Here is a 26,368-nt window from a genome sequence, read left to right as displayed (position 1 = left end):
GTTCATGTCATCCATAACGATGTATGCTGTCAGAATATAAGAATATGGGAGTTCATTTGGATGGGAATAAAGAGTCAGTCGGCTATGAAACTTGCCTTAGCTTGTTCCAAAAGTTTCTGCATGGGAGAAACTGACAAGTATAATTTTGGGAAATTTTGTGAACAAGCACGGACATTATTTCTTCCACATTTCTGCCAGTGTATACTGTAGACGTTCAGAATGAAAATTCTAGAGATGTTTAAGGTGTAACCCTATCTTGTTGTCAAGAACTTGAAACAATGCAATGACGCTAGCGTGTGCTTATTGTTAATAAAGTTATCTTTCATTGGAATTTTAGGTGAGATGTGCAAAAACAGATGGAGGAATATTCGGGACTCGTATCAGAGAAATAAACGAGAAAGAAAGCTTGGCACAGGTTCAGATGCCTCAGAAAAACCAAGAAAATGGGTTCTGCTTGATCACTTGGCTTTAAGAAACCTACATTTCGTGGCATTTTAAATGAAATTGTCAAGAGCATATGGAGAAATATTAGTAACTCATACCGGAGAAATATATTACATAAAATGGTTTCATTAGGTCCAAATGTGTCAGCGAAACAAAACAAATGCATTCTCTATCGTGTGATGACCACACGATTCTCGTTGCGCGTCGACAGAACTGGCGGCTAGTCGCGACGCTCCCGGAGATAGATGAGCCCAAATCTCGGAAACGGAGATCGATATCATTCTGATCTCAACTTTAAAAATAATTTCGATATGTTAGCTTCTTTTCATCGGCAACAATGTATGACCTAACGTGAACCATACGTAAAGTAGCCAGCGACCACATTTTTCACTGTACACAATTCAAATTTTATGCAGTAGGTTACTTGTAAATTAAGTATCGGAATAACTGTGACGAATATCGGAAAAATAGACACCTCATTATCAAGCTGTGATGTGAAACTGTAAGATACGCAAACATCAATTTTTTGTGCCTTTTACTTTCCTCACAATTGATAGAGAAGTAATATACAGCGAAAAAAACACGCAAAACCGGAAGAGATACTTTTCAATTTTTTAAAGTAAAAGGAGAATCTGTATCGAAAAACTAACTCTGGGAGCCGATGTAACTTTGTTGCATTAACATACAGTATTTTTTACAGCAAGAAAATCGGAATTCTTATTTTTCTTATGTATTTGAATCCGCCGCCGCCGACCGGAGCTTGGGAAACGGCGACGACTCCAGTCGCGTTGCGCCCGTGTCGCCGTCTGCCAGGGTGGGAAAAGAGGAGGGGGCAGCGTCGCAGTCGCAGCCAACTGTCGCGTCTTGCACAACGTAACTTAAGGCTTACAAAGGCAAACGGGGCTCTGTTTGGGTGGACCTGTATGTCCCTAGCTGCTCGTGGGAACGCCGTGGCGAAGCAATTTAGTAACTCCACTCCCAACGCAATCAAGGTACTGTCCAGGAGTACTCACACCCACTCATCCAAACGAATGAGGGAGTGACTTCGTAGGCTTTGTCGGCGTAATAAATGTTGAAAGTCTCTTCGGGTTTGCTGCCGGATCCTAAAATCATCTTGATATTTCGCCGATCCAACTTGTCGCCATCTTCAGGAGAATGCTGCTTCTGCTGATGAGACCCGTTGAGAACTGACGCCAGGCTGCAAATCGACATCCTGTATAGTCCACTGTTCAGTAGACGCCCATCACTGTTGCTGGGAGGTGGCGCCGCCCTTAGGTGGAACACTGGCGGCAACGATATATCGCACTCAGGGCCGCACCAAAGAGCGTTCGATTTTGATGCGAGATAGTACAGGATTCCACATCCTGCTACGAGGAAACCCATTGTTTTTGTTAATTAAGTTATTGGGGCTTAGCAAACCCGGTGTATACAAAATTCCGTGTCAATGTGGAAAGGCTTACATTGGCCGTTCGATTCGCATAGTTCATGACAGGTGTGTGGAACATCGCCTTCATACGAGGTTACAACAGCCGGAAAAATCAGCAGTAGCAGAACACTGCTTAAATGAGGGACACGGTATGGAGTTTGATGAAACTGTGGTAGTTTCCAACATTTCCGGTTTTTGGAACGGCGTCTGTAAAGAGGCGATTCAAATTAGGTTGGCGGATAATTTAATCAACGGAACAATGGGTTTCCTCTTAGCAAGACGTGGAATACTGTATTATCTCGTATCAAAATCGAACGCTCTTCGGTGCGGCCCCGAGTGCGATATATCGTTGCCTCCAGTGTCCTACTAAGGGCGGCGCCACCTCCCTGTCTTGGAGGGCAGCAACCGTGATGGGCGGCACATGCGCCGTGTCCTATATATAGGACGTCGATTTGCAGCCTGGCATCAGTTCTCAGCGGGACTCGTCAGCAGAAGCAGCATTCTCCTGAAGATGGCGACCAGTTGGATCGCCGAAATATCGAGTCAAGTTGATTTTGGGATCCGGCAGCAAACCCGAAGAGACTTTCAAGAATGAGGGAGGCTAGGCATCCTGAAAATTATATTACTCAAGGAGCCATAAATCAGAATTTGTTTCTGGTGATAAAGAGGAAGGAGGGGACGTTTGAGAAAGTGTCGCGTTTCTATAGCCATAAAATTAGAACGGCTTAAAGTCTATTAAACAATTTCGTAATGGTTTCTTGTTGGTCGAAACTAAAAGGTAAAAGTAGGTGGAACTTCTTAAGAAGTGACAGAAATTTGTTAACTATGGTAATTATCACTGTTGAGATGCAGCCTTCTCTCAATACAAGCAAGGGTGTGGACACATGCCGTGATATTATGGACATAAATATCTCAGAGCCGAAAAAAGGATAGGCATCACAGGGGATAGCGGATGTAGAACAAAGGGTGCGAAAGAATAATGGAGAGATTGAGGAGATCGCCACACTCATTGTCAGCTTTAATTCTCCTACGCTGCTTAAACACATCATGGCAGGGTTCCTCCACTTAGGATTACGCCTTATATACCTAACCTTATGAGACGATACTGCTGCCTGCAATTTGGCCTCACAATGCTGAGCTGCGGAGGTGAAGCTATTTGCAGGAAACGTGTAAAGGGAGCCCATGAATCTGGAACTGCCAGCGCGTCTCCAGCGATGTGCGTCATCTGCTCTGGGAGCCACCCAGTCTGGACCCATGACTGCTGACAAAAGTAAAATTCAGGAAATAAAGGTGACAAAGTGAATCCCTTACACGAAAGCCAAGAAAAGCCGTTGCCATTTCTTTCGTTTCCTTGGTGAAGTAACCTGTCCCAAAGATAGACGCGGATGACGTCCAGTGTACCGTTATCCACCACCAATATGTGTAATTGCACTTGCACCTGCCAAAGCACAGAGAGTAAACGTGTAGGCATCCAGCCGTCTCCAACAGAAGAGAAAGACACTTACTGTAACAGCGAGCATAGAAAAAGCATCCCAGCAACAGAGTGCCTCTCCACGTCTCCTTTCCCCACCTTCCTTGAAGGAGAAAGGAGCAGGGGAAGGGTCACGATGTTCGGGGTACAAAGCTGTCCCGGGAAACACCAGACGCCATCATGGCACATGACAGATGAAGATGCCTTGTCATCAGGTTCAGACAGCCTTTCCATCTCCCCTAGCTCTCCAACTGCCTCACTATCCTGGTGCGAAGATAGGGGTAAATTAAAACTACGCCACTGAAATGGCTCCCATACTCCAATAGAATATGAATGTATGTGGGACTCATCTGGAGGAATTTAGCCTCCTTGTACAGAGCAGGTATGGCTCCAAGAAACTCATTGTAAAGCTACTGAGGGTATCACCTCCACAGGAAAGGCGACTTAACTGGTGACAGGATGAAAGGCAGTGTAATCTGTTCATAAAGGACACATTCCACTCTTCTCCTGTGCCCATAAGCGCAAGTCTACAAGCGGTCACTGTTATGATAGTGGCCCATTGTACTGTCATAGTGTACTCTGTGTACCTCTTGCCCCTTGAACCCGTTGACAGTAAGATCATTTTAGAAGCCTCTAATGTGCACATTGCACCAAGGGGATCCAACATGATATTGTCCCAAGGTTAGTTAAGAATCTCACACAAACTGCAGACACAGTGCTGACGAATATGGATGAAGCTACACATTTCAGCAGCGCTACAGGCTCCTCTACAGCAATAGATCTCTCCTTCAGTCCGCCGGCCTGTGTGGCCGTGCGGTTCTAGGCGCTTCAGTTTGGAACCGCGTGACCGCTACGGTCGCAGGTTTGAATCCTGCCTCGGGCATGGACGTGTATGATGTCCTTAGGTTAGTTAGGTTTAATTAGTTCTAAGTTCTAGGCGACTGATGACCTCAGCAGTTAAGTCGCATAGTGCTCAGAGCCATTTGAACCATCTCCTTCAGTTCCCTACCTTTGCATACAGTGGATAATGAGAGAAGACCTTCATGGCTGCGACCTCTTACTCGTCAGGATCTGTCTGCCAGACGGAGCACATTGTGACCTCCCCTTCTCCCTTTGCTACGTTTCTTTCGCTGATCTTTCCTCTTCTTTCTCCCTTCTTCGTACCGCGGCTATATCTCTGGGTTTTCAATGTAGAAATGTAGTGAGAAGGGGGCACATGTGTGTAGTGGTTCACGATATCGTAGTGCTGTGAGCGAGCGTCACACGTGCCCCTGGTTTGAGAATACTGATGACTGAAGTACGAACATTTCTCAAAAGAAAAACAGGTATGTGCTCTCTTTTCTTTTAAAATTATAAATAGTAGCGTAGCTAGTACTATCTATCGTTCTACTAAACTGAATGAGCGTGGCACCATTGATGAAGTTTCAATCTCGAAAGAAGCTTATTAATACCAATTAGCTGAAATAAAAAAAACTCATCCAATCCAGAAGTCAATCACAGTAAGAGTAATTAGTTTCTAATGTGTGTGTAGTGGTCATTAATAATTTTAAAGATCGTTTCAGTAATTCTATCACTGTCCGTTTATGAGTTGCTAAGCAACGTATCAACAAGCTGACAAAGCAATGATTAATATTTGTCATATCCCGACAGTATATCGCTTCTCGCTTGCTTTAAGCATCATGACGATTACTATGCCGCTCATATAAGTCTTTAATGGTTATTATCAAACTAATGCCCGTAAATTGCGGTTAATGTTACTGAATCACACACGCGACGATAACGCCCGATATCCAGCCGCGTATCTTGAACTCCGCGCCGATATTTGAGAATTCGCGCGCGATTTGTTTGCACCAAAGTCGGGCCGTGGTTCCCTAGAATATTTTTTAAATCAACTGCGCGTTGTAAATTAACAATGCTATGCCCATTCATGAAAGTTACATCAGATCCGCACTCGGCGACTACTTCATCGCGCACTCGAGCAACACAGAATATTTTTTTTTTCTTACAGAGAGAAAACATATTATGCATAATGCAACAAGGTGATTTGCTATGTCAAAACATATTTTTATATATCTCATTAAAATTCATTACCTATTAAATGTTGTACATAATTAAATTCTTTACTCTGTAAATAATCAATAAAAATTTAGAAATGAATGGCATGTATAAAAAAAATCTCAAGTTGATATGACGTCATGGGTCACTACTGGTTTCGCCTCCCCTACACTCACGTGACGCAAAGTAGATCCGAATATATAGGACATACTCATGTAATGTTACAAGATCAGAGAAAGGAAGTCACTGAGATGGCTCTTGAGAAATGATAACTGGACGCTATATGGGCAGTTAACTGTTTTCGAGCAGTGTGAAGGCTTCCAGGACTGGGTGGATTACAGCCGCGATTCAACAAGCCGCTGATGCATCCATCTGCAGATCATCAGGGGCATCAGAAGGCGGCCTATCCCATGGTGGAGTGATGAGTTTGTTCTGCAATCACGGACAGATGGGTGGCTGAAGGTTCAATCGGTGTCCTGCAGACGACAGTCTTGTAACCTTTAGAACTGCGAGGGCAAAGGCAAGAAAAATAATTCGCGAAAGTAAGCAGAGGTCTTCGCATGAGTTCCACGCGTTCCTGAACTCCGTCAACAGGTCCATGCCCGCAGGCAAAGGTTTAGAATCTATTAGGAGCACTTCCAGGAGGAACTCTCGACCGCCAGTAGCAGCTGTATTAGGGCAGGGATTGTTGAATCCTGCCTAATCGTCTACTATGGGGAGTCTAGGGAAACTGCTTTCTCGGATCGCTAGACAACATTCAAACAAATCGTACCCTTTTTTTTCCTTTATTGAATTTCGATTCCCCTGAAGGGGGCGGGCTGGCAGAAGCTCAGTACGCTGCACTTCAGCCTACAGAATTTTTAAAATATAAGAAGATAAACAATAAAAGCAAGTGATAAAACGTTGACGTAATTTGTAAAACGGCGGAAAATTGTGGAAAGTTAAAACAAAACAAAGGGTGGGCGATGCTAATAAAATACACAGAAAGCAGACAGGTAAAATAGTAGACAGACAGTTAAAAAACACGGTGACAGTCTGGTTTCTGTTCGCAAGAGATATAAAAATCACACCCAGCGACAGTATGATGTCCGTTCGCAACACTTCGGAAAAGACTCACAACACTTAACAATCACTGGAAACACTGCACTAAAAAGTTGACACGTAGACACACCACAGCCAAGGGCAGATGTGGAGGGGGGGGATCTGGACAGATGAGGGGGAAAAGGGGGGAGGAGAGGAAAAACGAAAGGGGAGAAACCGACGGAGGGATTCATAGAGGGGGGGGGGCAGACACGAGAGGAAATGGGGAAAGGCAGAGGAGGGGAACGTTAAAGGACTTGGGGGAGAGAGGCAGGGAGAGGGTAGGTGGCGAAAAAACAGGATGGAAGGGGGGAGGGAGCCCAGGAAAAGGACAGAGGAAGGGAGGGGGAGGTGAGGATCATAGTTGACAGGAGGGATAAATGGAAGGAGAGAAGACGTCATCTGGAAGTTGACGGAAGCCACCTTGGGAAAGCAGATGAAGGGTGTAGAGATGGAGGGTAGGGGGGACACAACACTGAAGGCGCGGCAGAGGGTGGGGGTTGAGAGGAGGGGAGAGGAGAGGAGGAGGATCAAGGCGGCAGGAGGTGTAGAGCATGCGGATATGTTCGAGGAATAGGAGCAGATGGGGGAAAACAAATCGTATTAATGAGTTTTATTAAGAAAGGTAAATGACAATACTTATCTTTGAGAATTACAAAGATGTGTCGCAATCAAAGGACGACAGATGACATAATTATACAAGTTTATTCAGTATAACAATTCCAAGATTGAGCTACACAGAATGTACAAGCAAGTAATGAGCTCTGACGCTTCTAATCAGGTCGCTAGTCTTACAAGTTTCTCTTCGACTAGGCCGCGGCCAGTCGGGGGCGGTGCTTATGTTCTCTTCACACAGAGGCCGCTGTTGTCGCGTTCTCGATCTGGAGAGGGGCCGGTCAGCGTGCAACTGACTGGAGTCTTCTTCACAGCCCTCTCTGGTCTCTTGTTCCCGACTGGCGTACCGGCGCTTGCCTTTACGCCGTAACAGGGATGTCTCCTAGAATCGCCAGGAGACGTTGTTCAGACAATGGCTGAATCGTAAAAGACCATTACGGCCGATTATAGCCAGAATACAGCTTTCCGTTCATATCTGGAGACACAGGAGAGAAAAAAATGGCTCTGAGCACTATGGGACTTAACATCTGAGAACTTAGAACTACTTAAACCTAACTAACCTAAGGACATCACACACATCCATGCCCGAGACAGGACTCGAACCTGCGACCGTAGAGGTCACACGGTTCCAAACTAAAGCGCTTAGAACCGCACGGCCACACCAGCCGGCTGCACAGGAGAGAGTTGGTTATGATTTCCGTTCGACCAACATGGACGAATACAACCAGCCTATCTCTCTTTGGGAGTTAGAATCTGTATTAGCAGGTCGTGATGCTGAACTCAGTCACGACCTGATAACGTACAGCATGTAGGAGCAGTTGATACCTTAGTCGAAGGATGTGCGCCTTCAGGTCTTTAATGAAATTTGGATGACAGGAAACTTTCCCAACTCGAGGACACAATCTATTTTAATCATAATGATAAAATCTTCTTAGGTGATCAGCAGAGTGGTGGCGTCACCGTTTCAATGAATTTCGTATCCGTCATCTTCGCATGAAGATGATTTCATCATTGGGGTGCACCGAGAAAGCCCACGATCACATATATGTATATTTAACCTTGAGTTTAAAACCAAGGAAGGACCGGACTAACCCCAGTAGTTATCGTAGAGTCAGTCTCACAAGCTGTGTAGGAAAAACACTGTTCTTTATTGTCAACCAGCGCGTAGTGTGCTTTCTCGAAACCAGGTCACTACTCAGTCGCTCCCAGTGCTGGTTCACCTTCGTCAACCCGACCCTGCCTCTATCGACGATTCGACAAGATTTCCTCCGTAAGCAAAACCTTGTCAGTATATTCTTGATTTTGGAAAAGGCCTACGATACTAAAGATATAATATTTTGATGCAGCTCTACGAATGGCGATTCTGTGGTCGTCTCCACACGCTCGTACCGTCCTTCGAGTCAGAAAGGTCTTTTCGTTACAAGGTCGGGAATGACCTGGCTGGCCGTTTTAAATAGAACGGCGTCCCTCAAGGCAGTGTTTTAAGTGCAATGGCCTTCGCCATTGCTGTAGCGGCATTACGTCCATGGTAAGGCGTTACGTACAGTGTTCCTTGTTTTGTTGACGGCTTCTCCATCATCTGTGCCCCTTCCAACCTCGCAACGGCTACTCGATAATTGCATTTGACGATTAGGCGGTTGGAGGAATGGCCAATCAGCACAGGTTTTAAATCCTCTGTGGAGGAAATTGTGTGTGCTGATTTTAATCGCCACCGCTCTGTTTTGAATTCATCTATTTTGGAACTGGGGGATACTGTTCTCGCTTTCAAGCGAAAGGTGAATTATCAGAGACTCATTTTTAATGAGAGGGTAACGTGACTGCCACATCTTAAAGAACTGGAGAAAAGATGCTTTAAGGCTTTAACCGCTCTGAAATACTACTACTTTCTGAGTAGCCCTCGTATTTTATGTTAGTCTATGTAGCTCGTCCTTACGTTTTGGACATTTCACGAAAAATGGCTCTGGGTACACTTGCTACTAGCAAGCTTTCTTCGACCTGATACTGGACTGAATGCGTCTGTGTGAGGGGGCAGGATGTGAGTTCAGTTTACGAGAGGGGGGCTGATCTCCCCTGCGCCTCACTGGGTACACCCTAGACCCCGCATGAATCCTGTTTTTATGCCAAACCAGCTGCTGCACTCTGGAGTCCATTAATTGGTTTATCTTATTAATCCGTTAGTGTATTATCGCGTAAATGATATCTCACTTATTTATGTTGACGGGCCGCGAGGGATTAGGCGAGCTGTCTAAGGCGGTACAGTCATGGACTGTACGGCTGGTCCCGGCGGAGGTTCGAGTCCTCCCTCGGGCATGGTTGTGTGTGTTCGTCCTTAGGATAATTTAGGTTAAGTAGTGTGTAAGCTTAGGGACTGATGACCTTAGCAGTTAAGTCCCATAAGATTTCACACACATTTGAACATTTATATTGATGGTGATTAGACATCTGAATATTCCAGCTGAGTGTACATCTCCGTTATTGTTTCTGTGTCCTCCTGGAGATACGGATTACAGTCATACATAGAGAGAGCGTCGACCTGCCTAGCTCTCAGGTACAACTGATTTAAGGCTAGCTGCAACAGAGGGCGCAACTGCTAAGATGTATTTTATGCTGCCATTATTACGTCACTCAAATAGTTCCCATCTGGTGACCCATCAGCCAAACACGGATATAAACGGACACACGGCTTCTCTCGTGTCATTATTCGCCTAGTATTAGCGTCACTACCAATATGGTATCGCCCGCTATCAACAGTACCTCAAGGCAGCATCAGGACCGTTTGTACAGTTGCCACCAGTATCCTAATTGGACACACTCCAAATGATTGTTCACTGGATTCGAGACTACACCGGAGTCAATGACAGATCATTGCAAGTAAAGGTTAGGTTGTTATTATGCACCAAATGTTCTTGCTATCAAACAAAAATATGTGGCCGACTGCGCTACCATCCAGAGTAGTTGCTGTTTAGTAATAAAACCTCCTACTAACAACATTAGACGTTATAATATCTAAGACTTTCCCGGCGATTTGTTGTCATCTCGTAGAATCGGGTGTGCTGCCGGTGGTCCGCGTCTTCTCAACACAATATTTCGACGTCGTAACTCGGCGTCTTCATCAGGTGTTCCCTGAGACTGGTTGACGAGCTGACCTAGTCCCATATTTATGCCTGGGCGGTGTGTGGCGCTCTCTATGCCGTCCGCCCCCACTGTGGCCATTTCTGGCGATGTTATCATCTCTAGACGCTCCATCTTCGGTCCGCGACCGTTGCGGCTCTCTTCTGAGGTAGCGGACATCCCAAGGCGAAACAATTGTGGCACGAAACTTGTGTTTCATTCAGTTGTAGTCAACAGGACGAAATAAGGAAATAAAAATTGTGCTGAATGGAGAAACACTAGAACAGGTGCAAAATTTTAAGTATCTTGGAAGCAGGATAGACACCGACTGGAAGTGCACCACAGAAATTAAAACAAGGACAGCAATGGCAAAAGAGGCGTTTTATAAGTAAAGGCGAATCTTCTGCAGCAGCCTGGACAGAGAACTCAGAAAGAGACTCATAAAATGTCTTGTATGGAGTGTTCTTCTATATGGCGCTGAAACATGGACTATGTGGAAAAAAAGACAGAGAAAGGCTGGAGGCTTTTGAGATCTGGACATGGCGGAAGATGGAAAGAATAAGTTGGATGGACAGAGTAAAAAATGAAGAGGTACTGAGAAGAATGGGAGAGAAAAGACAGTTACTAGATGTAATAAAGAGAAGAAAAAGAAATTGGATTGGGCATATATTAAGAAAGAATGACGGACTGATAAAAATCAGTTTTAGAAGGTTATGTAGAAGGGAAAAGGAAGCGAGGAAGGAAGAGATTCCAGATACTGGATGACATGATGGACGGTACAACATACAGCAGCCTTAAGAAGGAAGCAATGGATCGCAGAAAATGGAGAGGCAAAGGACCTGCTAATATAGCAGATAACTGATGATGATGATGAGTCAGCACTCCGTCTTCAGGCCACGAGTGGCCTACCGGAACCATCCGACCGCCATGTCTAGCACTATCATGGATCTATTGAAGTTCCTCATGCTGTCCGCGACCGCGGCGAGTTTCCCTCGTGGCCTTCTGAACCCGGTATGCGCCTGTGAGGTGCGCTTCCTGCGCCATCCGGCTGCTGCTGGAGCTGCATATTGTGACTGCCGTCCTCCAAGGAGCTTGCTGCCGCCTGGTATCGCGTATGCCGTTCCGTTCCGTTACTTACGCCCTTGGACGTCTGTAGTTCATTCCCGGAGGAGGGAACTTTCTTCCGTGGGCGCGGACGGCATTGTGAGCGCCACACACCGCCCAGGCATAAATATGGGACTAGGTCAGCTCGTGAACCAGTCTCAGGCAACACCTGACGAAGACGCCGAGTTACGACGTCGAAATATCGTGTTGGGGAGACGCGGACCACCGGCAGTACACCCGATTCTACGAGATGACAACATAAGTCGTTGTTTTGAGGTGGACTGCTTGCACACAGACACTGTACAACTTCGTCACAGGGCCAAATATTTGTAGCATCTACTGCAACATGAAGGCAACACAGATTAGCAAAAACTAACGATCATTTATTAATAGAAAGTGTGGAAATACTTCACTGCGGAATGGATATGATGCGTGGCATTAGTTAAAAAGTTCACTTGCGATGATCTGCCTGATTTAAGCGTCAATCCAGTGAACGTTAACGGCGATTACTTGCAATATGTCCAGTTTGGTTCATCTTCGTGGCAGCTGTAGCCACCGTCCTGATGATGTCTTGAGGTACTGTTGATACTGACACTAGTACTGTGCGCTTACTCAAGTGAGAGCAGCCGAGTGTCCCTTATATCCGCGTCTGGCGGACGGATGCCCACATCGGAACTATTTGAGTGACGTACTGGTGGAAGCATAAAATAGATCTCACCTGTTACGCCCTCTCTTTGAGCTGGCCTTAAATCAGTTGTGTCTGAGTACTAGGCAGCTCGGCGTTCTTCTCTACCGGGAGCATGAAATAGGTCTTGCCTGTTTCACCTTCCTTTGGAGGCTAGCCTTAACTAACAAGCAGTGTTGTAGGGCTTGGGCAGAAATGAAAGTGACAGAAGTGGCCAAGCGTTCAGAAAAATTAGCATTAGCTGTTTACGATAACGCAGACTCCAGGCAGCGTTTGGCGCAGCACAAAGAGTCGTGGGGTCGAGACGATATGCGGAAACGTTTTTTAAATTTACAATTTCTACATTTTACACTGCAGATAAACCTAAATGATGCTGAGCATATTTTATTTATTAATATTTTCATAAAAGGTGTAGAAACAAAAGGCAAAAAAATCTGGGATTGCAAATAAATTTCCGAGAAAGAATTTTACTTACAGCATGCACGAGGACTCTGTAAATAAATTTCCAAGAAGGGACTTTGATTAAAGCGCACAAGACTTCGTATTTCGTTAGTTTCATTTCGGCTTTTGAGCAGCGCTCTGCAACTAATGCAGTCACACTTAAGCCAACCAACTACCAAGAGGGATAAATTCCAGGGGTCAGGAATATATAAACTTTAATGTCAAACTTGTGATGCAGGAATTGTAAAACACGGTACAAAGAACGCATCAGGTACTGGAAGTATGAAACGAACCATTCCACACTTGCAGAACATTCAAAACATCATAACTACCATCCTACAAACATAGAACAACAAATGAAAATAATGAGAATAAACAACCGTGACAAATACCTTACACAAATGCAAGAAAACTTCCACATCCAGAAAGCTATCGCTGAAGACAAATATGTGATAAATGAGCAAACGGACATCAGTACAGACTCCCAACTACACTTAATAAAAGAAATAATAAGGTAAAAATCGTCCCTCTCGCTCATGCAGCAAAAAAAAAAAACAAAAACAAAAAAACATCTCTCTCTCTCTCTCTCTCTCTCTCTCCCCCTCCCTACCTCCCTCCCTCCCCCCTTCCCTCCTTCCCCCTCCCTCCCTCCTCCCCCTTAGCCTTCTGGTCACACACACACACATACACACACACACACACACACACACACACACATGGATACACAAACAGATCACAGATATCTCAAAAATTACACTCGCAAGTTGGCAATAACATTCGATCTTTGGCAATAACATCGGACAGTCGGCAACACAAACAAAAACACTGCATCAGAACAAGTGTTCGTTTCCTAGTGCTGTGATATGTGGGGAAAAAAGAAGAGGGACAGCACCAAAAATGGAACAGAAACATAACATATAGAAAATCGTCCACGCATCCTGCAAGTAGAATTTAAAATATTACTACGTCATAGAAAAAAACAACCAACAGAACTGTTTATAACCTATAGGTACATTGCCCCAAAATGTAAACTAAATAGTAAAAATATGTACATACTCCAGGCCGCTGAAGGTACCTTGCAAAGAATAAAGGCGAAACGAGTGTGGCACGAAAATTGTGTTCCATTGTAGTTAGACGGTCCAAAAGTAAAAATTATCAATATACCGTAACAACCCTTCGATGTCTATTTTTATGGTCTGGTAAAGAATTTGATCAAAAAGCTGGAAAACTACTCTTATCGCAATGAGAGAATAAAAAAAGTCACAAACCGAGAAGAATGCATCAAAATACACCACTGTACATCACTAGCGATGAGACAGGACCTTTTATGGATGCAAACCATGTTTGTATTTTTACAGAAGCTTTATAACAACCATGTATTGTAAATCTGCGGCTTCCCCTGTTTTTACGATAAATATCACCCCAACACATGTAAATCTTCAACTAAAAAATAGTAAAAGTAATTCATCGTATGAAATTCTCGTGTACGCATTTCAATGCTTCCAAGAACTCTCTTTGCATTCTCAGATTTTCCTATGCTTTTTGATTTCACGCCTTTTATGAAAATATTAATAAGTACAAAATATTGAGCATTATTTCGATTTACCTACAGTCTAAGTATCATAAAAACTGAAAATAACAAACTTTCCGCGTGGGTACTCGACCCACGACTCTCGGTTTACTGTTCTTACTCTTTCCGCTGCAGCAACCGCTGCCTGAAAGCTGTGCTAACAGAAATTACTCATGCCACACCCGACCCGCGACAAATGCATTTTTTTTCTAAATGCTTGGCCATCTGGCGCTCCCACCTGTCAGTTTTGTTTCTGGCCAAACCGCGTATACCATAAATTTGCAGGAAATCGGTGGTGACGAGTAGGCACGGTTACCTTGTCAGTTGCACCTGACGAGTAGGCAGCTCCGCGCTCTTGTGTGTATGGCTGTGTGCCTTATCTTACGGGGGACTTAGCAGTGGAAACAAGCTTGAATAAACCTTCAGAAATATGAAATACTTATTTGTTTAATCTCATTCAGTATTACATGTTATAGAGAAATTGTTAATATTGAATATAAATTTAAATGTTAAGAAGTTGTTCCTGAAGGTATTTGTCAGTTGTGTATAGTCTTGGAAGGGAGTGAAACGTGAACGAATCAGACAAGAATAGAAAAAATGGTTCAAATGGCTCCGAGCACTATGGGACTTAACATCTGAGGTCATCAGTCCCCTAGAACTTAGAACTACTTAAACCTAACTAACCTAAGGACATCACACACACGTCCATGCCCGAGGCAGAATTCGAACCTGCGACCGTAGCAGTCGCGCGGTTCCGGACTGAAACGCCTAGAACCATTCGGCCACCACAGCCGGCCAAGAATAGAAGCTTTTGAAGTGTGGTGCTACAGGAGAATGCCAACCACTGGATGGTGGATACCATAACTAATGAGGAGGTACTGAGTCGACATGAAGAGCAAAGAGATGGTTGCCACAGCTGGACTGGAATGAGAATTACGTTGATAGGACACATCTTGACGCAGCAGGGAACCGTTAGTTTGGTGGTGGAGAATGTGTGTGTGTGTGTGTGTGTGTGTGTGTGCGTGTGTGTGTGTGTGTGTGTGTGTGTGTGTGTGTGTAGTGGGGGGCAGGGGTGGTATAATAATTGTAGAGGGAGACAGGGCTTGGACATACGAGTTTAAAATGGATGTAGGCTGCAGGATTTATGGAGAGATAGAGGTCCCTACACAGAATAGACTAGTGTGGGGAGCCACATCAAACTATTCCTCGGATTGAAGACCACAACGGCAACAGAGAAATTCATATAATTCGTCGTAGAGCTCAATTAGATCACTACTGACGGCATGAATCTTTCTGATTTACGGCGTAAATTTTAGATACCATGCTTAGCTGCATTACCTTTGCCGCAAAAATTCATAATGTGTAACGTCAGTTGTAAGTAAGCACTAATGAAACCTACATCTACATCTACATACATACTCCACAAAAACTACGTAAGGTGCATGACTGAGGGTACCTTGCACCAAAACTAGTCATTTCCTAACGTGTTCCACTCGCAAATGGACCGAGGGCAAATCGGCTCTCTAATAGCCGACGGTTTTTTTTTTTTAATTTTTGTCATCAGTCTTCTGACTGGTTCGATGCGGTCCGCCACGAATTTCTCTCCTTCGCCAACCTCTTCATCTCAGAGCAGCACTTGCAATGTACGTCCTCAATTATTTGCTGGACATATTCCAATCTCTGTCTTCCTCTGCAATCTTTACCCTCTACAAGGGCCTCTAGTACCATGGAAGTTATTCTCTGATGTCCTACCATCCTGCACTACTTCTTGTTAGTTTTTCCATGTATTCCTTCCTCTCCGATTCTGTGTAGAGCCTCCTCATTCCCTACCTTATCAGTCGACCTAATTTTCAATATTCGTCTGCAGCTCCACATCTCAAATGGTTCGATTTTCTTCTGTTCCGGTTTTCCCACAGTCCATGTTTCATTACCATACAAAGCTGTGCTCCAAATCTACGTTCTCGGAAATTTATTCTTCAAATTAAGGCCTATGTTTGATACCAGTAGACTTCTCTTCGTCAGGAATGCCCTTTTTGCCAGTGCTAGTCTCCAATTGATGTCCTCCTTGCTCCGACCGTCTGGGCTATTTTGCTGCCTAGGTAGCAGAATTCCTTAACTTCGTCTACTTCGTGACCATCAATCTTAATGTTAAGTTTCTTACTGTTGTCATTTCTGCTACTTCTCATTACTTTTTGCCTTTCTTCGATTTACTCTCAATGCATATTTTGTACTCCTTAGGCATTCCATTCAGCACACCCTGTATTTCTTCTTCATTATCAGTGAGGAAAGCAGTACCATCAGCGAACCTTATCATTGATGTCTTTTCATCTTGAATTTTAATTCCACTGTTGAACTTTTATTTTATTTTCATCATTGCTTTTTTAATGTATAGAAAGACTACATTACTGTCTTACACCCTTTTTAATACGAGCACTCCGTTCTTGGTCTCCCACTCTTATTATTTCCTCGTGGCTCTGGTACATGTTGCATATCACACGTCTTTCCCTATAACTTACCACTATTTTTCTCAGAATTTTGAACATCTTGCACCATTTGACATTGTCGCACGCTTTTCCCAGATCGACAGATCCTATGAACGTGTATTGATTTTTCTCCAGTCTTGGTTCTAAGGTCAACGGCAACATCAGAACTGCCTCTCTGGTACCTATACCTTTCCTAAAATCAAACTAAACGTCATACAAGAGCTAATGCGAGGGTTGTCCAGAGAATAAGTTCCGATCGGTCGCGAAATGGAAACCACAATGAAAACCAGAAACGTATTATTTGCAACAGTTAGGTACATCTCCACGTACTTCTCTACATAGTCACCGCTCCAATTTCGAGTGTTGTCGTAGTACTGTATCAACTTTCCAATATCCTCGTCATAGAAAGCAGCCGCTTGTGCTTTCGGCCATTTATCTGCACTGGTCTGCAGCTCGTTGTCTCTGGAAAAAATTTGTCTTCATAGCCAGCGGTTCTTGTGAGCAGAGATGAGACTCAAGGGGAGCCAATTACGGACTGTATTGTGGGTGATCAAACACATATCATCCGAAACGCTGCAGGAGCGTCTACATTGCCCGTGATGTGTGCGGCCGAGAATTGGCATGAAGGGGAACTGCTCGACACTTGTGTTATGTGGGCTGCATGACACAGGCGAAATCTCTAACCAGGCCCTCATACTTGGCGGGAGACACTATTCCCTACGCATCTTTACGTGCTCACTGTTCACTGAAAACTGCAAAGAGCGACGCGACACGATCGACGGGAATACTAGAGACACTGCCCAACACATGTGTGCAAAGCTTTACCGGATTTTCCCAATGGTTTCCATTTCGCGACCGATCGGAACTTACTTTCTGGGCAACCCTCGTATTTCGCATCTTGTCTTCATGATCCTTGCGCGAAATGTACGTTGGCAGCATAGAATACAGTCTGAAATCGGTCTCAAATGCTGGTTACCTACATTTGCGCAACCGTACCTTGCGGAAAGAGCATCGTATTCCCTCCAGGGATTTCCATTTGAGTTCAAAAAGCATCTTCGTAGTAGTTACGAGATGATCGAACCTACCCGTAACAAATACAGCAGCCCGCCTCTGAACTCCTTCGATGTTTTCCCTTAATGCGACCTGGTGGGGTCCCAAACATTCGAACAGTCTCAAGAGTCGGTCGCAATATCATTATATACGCCGTCTCCTTTATGGATGACCTACACTTTTCCAATATTTTACCAATAAAACCAAGTTGAGCATTCGCCTTCTCTACTGTCAACGTGAGGTGCTCATTCCATTTCATATCCCTTAGCAACCATACGCCAAGATATTTAATCGAAGTGACCGTACCGGTGTTCGAACGTTACAGGACTGTTTCCCAACTCGCCCGCATTAATTTGCATTTTTATACATTTAGAGCAAGCTGCCGTTCATCGCACCAATTAGAAATTTTGTCTAAGTCATATTGTATATTCCTATAGCCACAGTATACCAAATGATCGTCAACAAACAGCCGTAAATCGCTGCTCACCCTGTGATTTATGTGTAAAGAGGATAGAAGCGGTCCTATCACACTTCCCTGAGGCACTCTCTGATGAACACTCTCCGCCAAGGACCACTTGCTGGGTTCTATTACTTAAAAAAACTTGGAGCCAGTCGCATACCTGCGAACCTAAACCGTATGCTCGGACCTTCGTCAACGATCTACAGTGGGGCACCTTGTCAAATGCTTTCTGGAAGTGTAGGAATGAGGAATCTTCCTGTTGTCCTCCATCTATGGTTTGTATGCGAAAAGGACAAGCGATTCTTTCTAAATCCGTACTGGTCTGTTGACAGACGGTTTTCTCTCTCAAGGAAATTTATTATATTCGAACTCAAGAATGTCTTCAAGAGTTCTACAGCAAACCGACGTTAAGGATATCGGTGGATAATTATGCGGGTCAGTTCTTTTACCTTTCTCAGGAGTCACCTGCGCTTTTTACCATTCGCTTGGGACTTTTCGCCGGGCAAGAGATTCGCGATAAATGCTGGCGAAGTACCGGGTCATGACGAAGAGTACTCACTCCAAAACCGAATTGGATGATTTATTTGTCCTCAAATCTTTCAGCTGCTTCTCTACACCACCGATGCCAATTTGTATGGCCTCCGTTTGGGAGACTGTACCACAGTCAAATGACGGCATCCTCTTCCGTGAATCATTTCTTAAAAGTGAAATTAAATACTCTAGCTTTCCTTTTGGTTTCTTCTATTGCCACCGCAAACTGGATAGAAGCCTTCGACCCAGTTTCTCGGCAACATCTTTCGCCAAGGTATGAAGATGGAACGGTATGAAGATAGAACTTGTATACTTCTCGCATAGCTCTTCTTACGGACGCACGAATTTCTATTAACTTTTGTCTGTCAACATTTGTGCGCTCTTTTTCTAACCGAGACTGCAACAATCTCCGTTTCTTCAACATTTTCCGAATTTGATTACTAAATCACGGAGGGTCCTTTCCATCGTTTATTCACATAATGTTAGATCTTTACTACAGGGTTGATTTATTCCTCGCACTAAATGTTTCGGAAAGTGTCTTCCATCTTGAAGTATGCTTAGGTGATATATAGACTGTATACAGTGGAAGCCTCGTAACTCCATTTTGTTAAAGTTTATAGGTGAAGCAAAAACGATTTCTTAAAGAATAATATAAAATGATACAGAAAGTTGCAACATGTGTGTAACTGTATAGTAGAAGCCTAGTTATTGACAGATGCACTTTAAAATCTCTCTTTGATTATGCAGTTACTGGGTAGTGGAATTAAGAGTTTTCAGACAAATGGAGCTATAAAGTTTCATTGCCTACCATCGATATTTAGATTATTCCCGTGAATACAATGCCGATGTATGCTGGCATATTGCCAATATTTTGGTACCAGAAGACATGACATTGCGAGAAATATGCTCGTACAAATGACCCACCATAACGCGGTCGGATTTGTCGATCACGTTGTGACGAGGTGTTTAGATGAACACATTTCACGCAATGTCGTGCTTTCTGGCACCATTAGGAATTCCAGGGTGAAGTTATGTCTGAGCCGTCATATATCGTACATATCACAGCTGTAGAGGAACTGACAAGGCGGAATTTAGCAATATTATCTTAAAGACAAAGCAACTTCAAGGCAATTTCTTAAACTTCGGCATCATTTACGAGCTCTCGAAAGAAAATCAACTGGAATAAAGTTCAGGCGCAGCCATGGCCTTCGCACGGCCATTGAAAGCTTACTGAAACCACGGAGCCCGCAGTCGTAACGTAGGGGATTTTATGGGGACCTCGCCTCGGCGCGGCACCGGCTTGGTCACGTCACTCGGCCTACCTGTCATTTGTCTCGCGCTTTACGAGTATATCTCGTAAGCTGCGGCCCAGCTCGGCTTGTCCGCTGACTGGAAATCGATTACCGAGGAACTCCCCCTGCCCTCCACCACAGAGTAGTGCGGCGGTGCGCCATATTGTTGGAAGCGTGTATCGAGTTATTGATCATCCTCATCAATCTGCGGAATTAACAAGTTTTTCAGTTCCCTCTTCAGAAAAGAAAGGACTCCAAACTTTGCTCTTACTAAAGGCATTTGTGCTGTCACAGATGTCTACTAAAGATTGGCACGCATTTTCATTGTCTGAAATGTGACAGTTCAGTGTATTCACTTTGTCAGTTACGTGGAAGCTTGATGTATTACCGAATATTCTTTTTCCAATAAACTCCTTGCCTCCACCACGAAACATTTTCGGAATCTCTTTACAAGTTTCATAGATGTGTGTGGTTGGAGACATAAATGCTCTCGCTGACTCTTGGGGCTTTCATCTCAAAGCTGCACGCTGGTTCGATTTTGTACGACTGATAAATAAGCGTTGTCCCACTTTCTGTAGATTAGATTAGATTAGATTAGATTAATACTAGTTCCATGGATCATGAATACGATATTTCGTAATGATGTGGAACGAGTCAAATTTTCCAATACATGACATAATTAAGTTAATTTAACAACATACTTAAGTTAATATAACAACTTTTTCATTTTTTGTGTTTTTTTATTTTTTTATTTTTTATTTTTTATTATTTTTTTAAATTTATATCTAAAAATTCCTCTATGGAGTAGAAGGAGTTGTCATTCAGAAATTGTTTTAATTTCTTCTTAAATACTTGTCGGTTATCTGTCAGACTTTTGATAGTATTTGGTAAGTGACCAAAGACTTTAGTGCCAGTATAATTCACCCCTTTCTGTGCCAAAGTTAGATTTAATCTTGAATAGTGAAGATCATCCTTTCTCCTAGTATTGTAGTTATGCACACTGCTATTACTTTTGAATTCGGTTTGGTTGTTAACAACAAATTTCATAAGAGAGTATATATACTGAGAAGCTACTGTGAATATCCCTAGATCCTTAAATAAATGTCTGCAGGATGACCTTGGGTGGACTCCAGCTATTATTCTGATTACACGCTTTTGTGCAATAAATACTTTATTCCTCAGTGATGAATTACCCCAAAATATGATGCCATATGAAAGCAACGAGTGAAAATAGGCGTAGTAAGCTAATTTACTAAGATGTTTATCACCAAAATTTGCAATGACCCTTATTGCATAAGTAGCTGAACTCAAACGTTTCAGCAGATCATCAATGTGTTTCTTCCAATTTAATCTCTCATTAATGGACACACCTAAAAATTTGGAATATTCTACCTTAGCTATATGCTTCTGATTAAGGTCTATATTTATTAATGGCGTCATACCATTCACTGTACGGAACTGTATGTACTGTGTCTTATCAAAATTCAGTGAGAGTCCGTTTACAAGGAACCACTTAGTAATTTTCTGAAAGACAGTATTGACAATTTCATCAGTTAAGTCTTGTTTGTCAGGTGTGATTACTATACTTGTATCATCAGCAAAGAGAACTAACTTTGCCTCTTAATGAATATAGAATGGCAAGTCATTAATATATATTAAGAACAACAAAGGACCCAAGACTGACCCTTGTGGAACCCCATTCTTGATAGTTCCCCAGTTTGAGGAATGTGCTGATCTTTGCATATTATGAGAACTACTTATTTCAACTTTCTGCACTCTTCCAGTTAGGTACGAATTAAACCATTTGTGCACTGTCCCACTCATGCCACAATACTTGAGCTTGTCTAGCAGAATTTCATGATTTACACAATCAAAAGCCTTTTAGAGATCACAAAAAATCCCAATGGGTGGTGTTCGGTTATTCATATCATTCAAAATTTGATTGGTGAAAGCATATATGGCATTTTCTGTTGAAAAACCTTTCTGGAAACCAAACTGACATTTTGTTAATACTTCATTGTTACAGATATGTGAAGCTACTCTTGAATACATTACTTTCTCAAAAATTTTGGATAAAGCTGTTAGAAGGGAGATTGGACAGTAATTGTTGACATCAGATCTATCCCCTTTTTTATGCAAAGGTATAACAATAGCATATTTCAGTCTATCAGGGAAAATGCCCTGTTCCAGAGAGCTATTACACAGGTGGCTGAGAATCTTACTTATCTGTTGAGAACAAGCTTTTTGTATTTTGCTGGAAATGCCATCAATTCCATGTGAGCTTTTGCTTTTAAGCAAGTTTATTATTTTCCTAATTTCAGAGGGAGAAGTGGGTGAGATTTCAATTGTATCAAATTGCATAGGTATGACCTCTTCCATTAACAGCCTAGCATCTTCTAATGAACACCTGGTTCCTACTATATCCACAACGTTTAGAAAATGATTATTAAAAATATTTTCAACTTCTGACTTTTTGTTCGTAAAGTTTTCATTCAATTTGATGGTAATACTGTCTTCCTGTGCTCTTGGTTGACCTGTTTCTCTTTTAATAATATTCCAAATTGTTTTAATTTTATTATCAGAGTTGCTGATTTCAGACATGATACACATACTTCTGGATTTTTTAATAACTTTTCTTAATATAACACAGTAGTTTTTATAATGTTTGATAGTTTCTGGGTCACTACTCTTTCTTGCTGTCAGATACATTTCCCTTTCCCGGTTACAAGATATTTTTATACCCTTAGTAAGCCATGGTTTGTTACAAGGTTTCTTACGAGTATATTTAACTATTTTCTTGGGGAAGCAGTTTTCAAATGCATTTACAAAAATGTCATGAAATAAATTATATTTTAAATTGGCATCAGGTTCGCGATACACCTCATCCCAGTCTAACTGCTGTAGGCTTTCCCTGAAATTTGCAATTGTTAAATCGTTGACTGAACGTACTACTTTGGAGGACTGTTTAGTATTGCTGAATGGAGCTATGTCATATATTGTAACTAGCTGTGCACCATGATCAGGAAGACCATTCTCAACAGGCTGAGCATTTATCTGGTTAAACTTATCTGGGTCTATAAAGAAGTTATCTATCAGTGAGCCGCTATCCTTTACCACCCGAGTAGGAAAATCAATAACGGGTGTCAAATTGAAAGAACCGAGTAATACTTCAAGGTCATTTTTCCTATTACCCTCTTTCAGAGAATCTACATTGAAGTCCCCACAAATAATAATTTGCTTCCCCCTGTCTGACAGATAGCACAACAAGGAGTCCAAATTTTTCAGAAATAGATGAAAATTTCCTGATGGGGACCTATATACAGTTACAATTATAAATGTGCCTTTATTTAATTTAAGCTCACAGGCACATGCTTCTATATGTTTCTCTACACAAAACTTTTTTGTTTCTATACTTTTTGCACAATGATAACTTTTGACATATATGGCAACTCCTCCTTTCTCCATATTTTCTCTCATTACATGTGCAGAGAGCTTATATCCACTTACATTTACCTTATCCATATCAGTAACAATGTGATGCTCAGACAGGCATAGTATATCTATTTCATCCTCAGCTTCTAAATCTTCAAAACAAACCAGAAGCTCATCTATTTTATTCTTTAAACTCCCAATATTTTGATGAAATATACTTACATTATTTTTAATTATACTTTTATGAGAACCTTTCCTTATTCTAACATTTGCAGTACTCTCCTGTCTGAGTTTCTCATTGTGCTTAGGCCTAGTTGCTATACCAGTGGTCACATGGTGTTCAGAGAGGCGTATTATGTCAACTGGGTTGGGTGACTTTAATTCATCAATGCAATTACCTAGGACTGAGATACAACTTGGTGGAGATAAAATTTCTAGTGATTGGTGAAAATTTATAATTGACAGCTGTGATTGGTGATCCAATGTGCTAGAATTGTGCTGTTTAATTTCTTTCCTAAACTGAAGATTTGTTTCAATCCTGACCTCTCGTAGAACTTGACATCTTTCTGTCTTACCTATCCTAAAAAAGGTGCTGCTCCAACACCTGTAACCACTGGTATTTTACCATTCATGGCAGTGCCTCCCCCCCTTAAATTTCCTGCTATTACCCCAGCCAGTTTCCCCTTCCCTTTCCTGGTGAGATGTAGGCCGTGCCTGGTATAGTCCCACCTTCTGAGAGAATCAACAGGAACCACACCAATATGAGCCCCCGCACCCGACCCAGTCAGCCGTTCCAACTCCAAATTAACTCTCCCAACAGAAGAGTTCAAATGAGGCCGGTCATGGCGTCTCAGGACAGATACAAACTCAACATTGGTGTGTCTCGATGCCGACGCAATCTTTACCAGGTCACACTCTATACTGTACCCAGGATCTCTGTCGATGCTGTTCCCTGGCCCTCCCACAATAACCACGGTGTCTTCCCTGGTAAATCCTTTACAGAGTGAACCTAAATCCTCTGTCATCTGATCCAGACTAGCACTTGGTTTGAAAAAATTTGTGACCTGGTATTCTGGTCCTAAATCTTCCTGCAGAAGTTGGCCTACACCTCTGGCATGAGAACTGCCTAACAACAAAACTTTCTTCCTTTTCAATGGCTTTCCTACATTCTTTTTCAATTTCCTATTGAAAGTTTGTTGTGTCCTGTCTACACCTACCTTTGCTTGCTGAATGACACCATCTGACCCTCAGAGGGCTCCGAAGCTTAGATATGCCTGCAGCACAGGCGGAGTCAACAACACATATGGACCACTCATTTGTCAAAGGCTTAATACACTACCGGGAAAAATATGGTTCAAATTGATGGCTTTCGATCTTCCACCATAATCGAGTCCACCAACATGACGTGGCAAATATGAGGTAGCCAAGGAGGTGGAAACGTGGGTTCTACTATGCCAAGACTGCTTGGTAGCTACAACAGGAAAGCACAATTAATTAGCAGGAGTACAAAATAAAAAAGTATTTGTTACTTAGGTTTGCTGCAGTCCATGATCAGCTGGTTGACAATTATAGAAGACGCGACTAGACTAAGCGTCTGTAGAATGAAATAATTTACAAGTCACAAATCTTGCAGTGACGAAATAATCTCTCGTAATCTAGAATGTCGAATCCGGTGAATTTGAAGACTAACTTGAAACGGAGCTACAAAGACTTGATGGCAGCGATGACTGAGCTGCAGACGACGACTGACTAACATCGGCGCTGACTGACCACTGAGCGCGGCTACGAACTGTAGACCGGCACGACTGCACTGCTCTCCTGCTGCACTAGAAGTGGCCTCGCGGCGAGCATAAGTACTGCCACTGGCTGTGTACTCTTTGGCCAGCACAGCTGTTCTTCTGTTCCGTTTATCGAGAGAATCGCATCGGGCGGATCGATCTCTCAGGCGGCGGTGTATTACTGACGACATCACACAAATGGCTCTAAGCACTATGGGACTTAACTTCTGAGGTCATCAGTCCCCTAGACTTAGCACTACTTAAACCTAACTAACCTAAGGACATCGCACACATCCATGCCCTAGGCAAGATTCGAACCTACGACCGTAGCAGCAGTGCGGTTCCAGAATGAAGCGCCTAGAACCGCTCGGCCACAGCGGCCGGCCGGGATAAATATAGTGCACCTGGAAAGACGACGTCGATTTTGATCCGATGACGACATATGCCACCTCAGGGATAGCAGATGTACTGATAATGGTTTCAAAGTCGTCCGTCAACAGATAGCATAGTGATACAGTTGCGAGAGCGCCATCTTTGTCTACCATTAGTAGGGAATGCTCACAGCCGGAAGGGTCAATACGGTACAAACCCGTGAAGCAAGCAGGCAACCATACCACGGGACGCACTCGTGCTTCCTACACCCAACTGAGCGAGTTTGAAAAAAGTCAAATTGTGGCCTTCCGAGTGACGGCATAGTCCTCTCGGAGAACTGCTAAACGAGTTAGACGTGAAACTTCCTGGCAGATTAAAACTGTGTGCCGGACCAAGACTCGAACTCGGATGGAATTAAAGCTGTGAGGACGGGGTGTGAGTCGTGCTTGGGTAGCTCAGTTGGTAGACCACTTGCCGGCGAAAGGCAAAGGTCACAGTGCGAGTCTCGGTCCGGCACACAGTTTTAATCTGCCAGGAAGTTTCATATCAGCGCACACTCCGCTACAGAGTGAAAATCTCATTCTGGAAACAGCCCCTAGGCTGTGGCAAAGCGATGTCTCCGCAATACCCTTTCTTTCAGCCCGGCGGGGTCAGGGATTTTCCCCTGCCTCGAGATGACTGGGTGTTTGTGTTGTCCTCATCATTTCATCATCATCCAGGAAAGTGGCGAAATTGGACTGAGCAAAGATTGGATAATTGTACGGGCGCTGATAACCACGCAGTTGAGCGCCCCACAAACCAAACATCATCATCATCATCCCTTTCTTTCAGGAGTGCTAGTCGTGCATGGTTCGCAGGAGAGCTTCTGTAAAGTTTGGTAGGTAGGAGACGATGTACTGGCGGAAGTAAAGCTGTGAGGACGGGGCGTGAGTCGTGCTTGGGTAGCTCAGTTGGAAGAGCACTTGCCC

General features: G+C 43.3%; 1 protein-coding gene across 2 annotated transcripts in view; it reads left to right on the top strand.

The window, feature by feature from the left end:
* LOC126187538 (alpha-1,3-mannosyl-glycoprotein 4-beta-N-acetylglucosaminyltransferase A) overlaps positions 1-26,368 on the top strand; it is an 875,060-nt gene that overhangs the window by 101,941 nt on the left and 746,751 nt on the right. The gene's annotated exons all lie outside the window — the stretch shown is intronic.

The sequence above is a fragment of the Schistocerca cancellata genome, chromosome 5, assembly GCF_023864275.1.
Source record: "Schistocerca cancellata isolate TAMUIC-IGC-003103 chromosome 5, iqSchCanc2.1, whole genome shotgun sequence".
NCBI classification, from domain to species: Eukaryota; Metazoa; Arthropoda; class Insecta; order Orthoptera; family Acrididae; genus Schistocerca; species Schistocerca cancellata.
Note: the sequence above shows the minus strand (reverse complement) of the source record. Positions and strands in the feature narration are given on the sequence as shown.